Source organism: Triticum dicoccoides, unplaced genomic scaffold, assembly GCF_002162155.2.
Source record: "Triticum dicoccoides isolate Atlit2015 ecotype Zavitan unplaced genomic scaffold, WEW_v2.0 scaffold237622, whole genome shotgun sequence".
Classification (NCBI taxonomy): Eukaryota; Viridiplantae; Streptophyta; class Magnoliopsida; order Poales; family Poaceae; genus Triticum; species Triticum dicoccoides.
The window spans coordinates 1-2,866 of NW_021248172.1; the positions used below are offsets into that span (position 1 = coordinate 1).

At 47.3% G+C, this 2,866-nt stretch overlaps 1 pseudogene; it reads left to right on the forward strand.

The window, feature by feature from the left end:
- Positions 1 to 771: 771 nt before the first annotated feature.
- Positions 772 to 1,802, forward strand: LOC119345434 (annotated as a pseudogene).
- Positions 1,803 to 2,866: the final 1,064 nt, after the last annotated feature.

The window sequence follows — 2,866 nt, forward strand, 5'->3', positions numbered from 1 at the left end:
GACGGGCACCCCTAAGAACCTTGCATGCCATTGTTGGGCATTTTCCCGCCCGCCACTGCTAGGCATTCCTGCAGTAGTGTGTGTGTTCAACTTCAACCTGGTACTCTCATGTGTCAGTACGATTTCTATCTTCGTTCCTGATGCTCTATCTGTTGAAGGATATAGAGGATGAGCTGAATCGCACTTGTTGGCTTACTTCATTCAGTGCCTGAACATTGGGCATATTTGAGTTGATATTTCATCCCTGCTCACCTCGGCATCCTGCGGCATGGGGTGTGTTGTCGACACCATTTTTATTCCTTTTTAAAGTTTTTGCTTTTTTTTTCATGTTTTGGCTGTGGTCTTCGGTTTAGTTTTCCGTAGAAATAGCACCATTTTGAATTTTTGTTTGTTTTTCTTATCTGTACGGATGAAATATGGAGGACAGCAGGAGCACCTTTCACTGTGTCAAGGTTTCGTAAAAAAAAAGCTCATGGCGTACGGTTGAATTAAATGGAGGGTACGTAGGCACAACAAACAAATGTGGAGAATGGAGATGACTGTTGCGTGCCAAATCAATGGAGACATACTGGTTGGTCTGGATCAAATATACGAACAGATCTAGTATATTTCCGTATATATTTGCAACAAGAATCAATTAGCATGCGGCGCCTCCCGATATTTTCCCTTCTTCGTCGCCAATCGCCAAAACAAACTCCTCCGCGGCTCCGCCGAAGAAGTCCATATAAACTCAGCAACGCATCGATCTCACGTACTGGTGGCAGGTGAGTGATGAAGATCGACCCTAACATGGGCAAGGATGAGATCACGAGCTGCAACGGCCGCAGCAAGAGGAAAGGAGAAGAGGGCGACGTCGGCGCCGGCGCCGGCGCAAGGAGGAGGCAGAAGCAGAATGTCACCATGGCCATGGATGTCCTGGACTGCCCCGTCTGCTCCAAACCCCTCCGTTTTCCCATTTACCAGGTAAAAGCAGAGATAAGATTTAGATCTATAACTATATATATGCACACATACATGACACCTGTACAACATAGGATCAGAAATAATGTTTTTATCAAAATGCCGCAGTGCTCCGTGGGGCATGTGGTCTGCTGCTCCTGCCGCCAAGGGCTCCCGGAGAGTAAGTGCACCCTGTGCTCCGGCGACGTCTCCGAGACATGTGACGCTATGGAGCGGATCGTCGACAGCGTCTTTGTCCCCTGCAAACACGGATGCGCCAAGGAGATCAACTACCACCAGCAGGAGGAGCACGAGAGGGAGTGCCCCGCTGGCCCGTGCTTCTGCCCTGTCCCTGGCTGCGGCTTCTCAGGGCCGACCGCCACGCTCCAGGACCATTTCACCGGCCTCCACAACAGCACAAGTGGCCGATGAAGAGTTTCGAGTATTTCGTGCCGTTCTTCCTCCGCGTAGTGCGTCCAGGATCTCAAGTCCTCAGCTGCGGAGACGGACTACTCTTCGTGCTCACGGTGGGGCCGCCGGTGGAGCCCCTCGGCCGCGCGGTGTCCCTCGTCTGCGTCCGGCCGAACGCGCTGGATTCCCCGGTTGGATGCTCTGTGTGCTTCTCTTGCTTCGCCGGCCATTACCAGGTCTCGTCGCTGGATGTCGAGACCTCGTCCCTGGCCGATGGGCTGCCGGCACAGTGCTTCTGTATCTTGCCCAAGGTTGCTGGTGACAAAACTGACGACGTCGTGCTTTGGATCACCATGGATACAATTTTCCCTATTGACGATGATGAGCTGTACGAGGAGGATGATGATGACGACGACAGCTACGAGGACGATGAAAATGAGGATGATGATTGATTCGTCTATAACAGTCTATTGGAGGATCGATCACGATATGCTCAATATTTTGTTTAGAGGAATTTCGTGTTGAAATAGGAATTTTATGCAATTCTCGGACTTTACATTTGCATGTTCCCTGTTTCCATGAAGCAGGTTATGCATGCTTTACTCAGGTTAGTCGCCGGATCCGCTAGTAATATATAGTACTCCTTCGGATTCAAAATAAGTGGTGTGGTATTAGACCAAATTTAAATTAAAACCACGGTACTTATTTTAGATCCGAGGGAATAGTGGTTACTATATACTGCAAACTAGTTTGTGTGTGAGAGTGATTTTTCTGTCATGCATGAGATATATCATGCATCTATCCGCGGTCGTCTGTTTGCTTTGAAATTCATGATATGTTATTCCGGTGTCTAAATATTCCACTGATACACGATTCCCCATAAATATTAAGACGTTGCTACAGCTTGACACGCGGCATCCGCTACACACGCTGTTGACGGATCCTGATCCTGAAACATTGGTGCGCCGTATGTAGCGCATGACATATTCCGTAAATTTTTTTTTATTTGGGCTGGAGAGACGCTGAACCTACGGACAGCTATAGGATATTTTTTTTAAATTAGTTACAGGATTAAAGTTATGAGGTGAGGTTTGTGTTGTTGATGTATAAATGTATTGCTTAGTTTTTTTATTAGATCGATCTTTTGGTTGTATTGGCTAGAACATGCACTTCTACATGGTATTGGAGCCAAGAGGTCTTGAGTTCAAAATATGGCTGATGAAATTAAATTGCAGCCCACTTCCGGTCTACGTTTAGGGCCGAGGTAGCCACGCGTGAGGAGGAGTATTGACGTATAAATATAATGTATTGCTTAATCTCGTGTGTTTGGTGGTTGGCTGAGTACATGTGTGGTAGTAGAAGTTGGGCCTCAGATCTATTCTACTAATTTGTGTCATTCTGTGTTGTTTGGTGGTTGGGCTAGAAAGCAGCCATATGCCTATAGGAAAAACGGAAATTTCATATTCACGGAAGCGGAAAGTTTCGTTTCCATGTCCGTTCCACGGAAAACACCGTT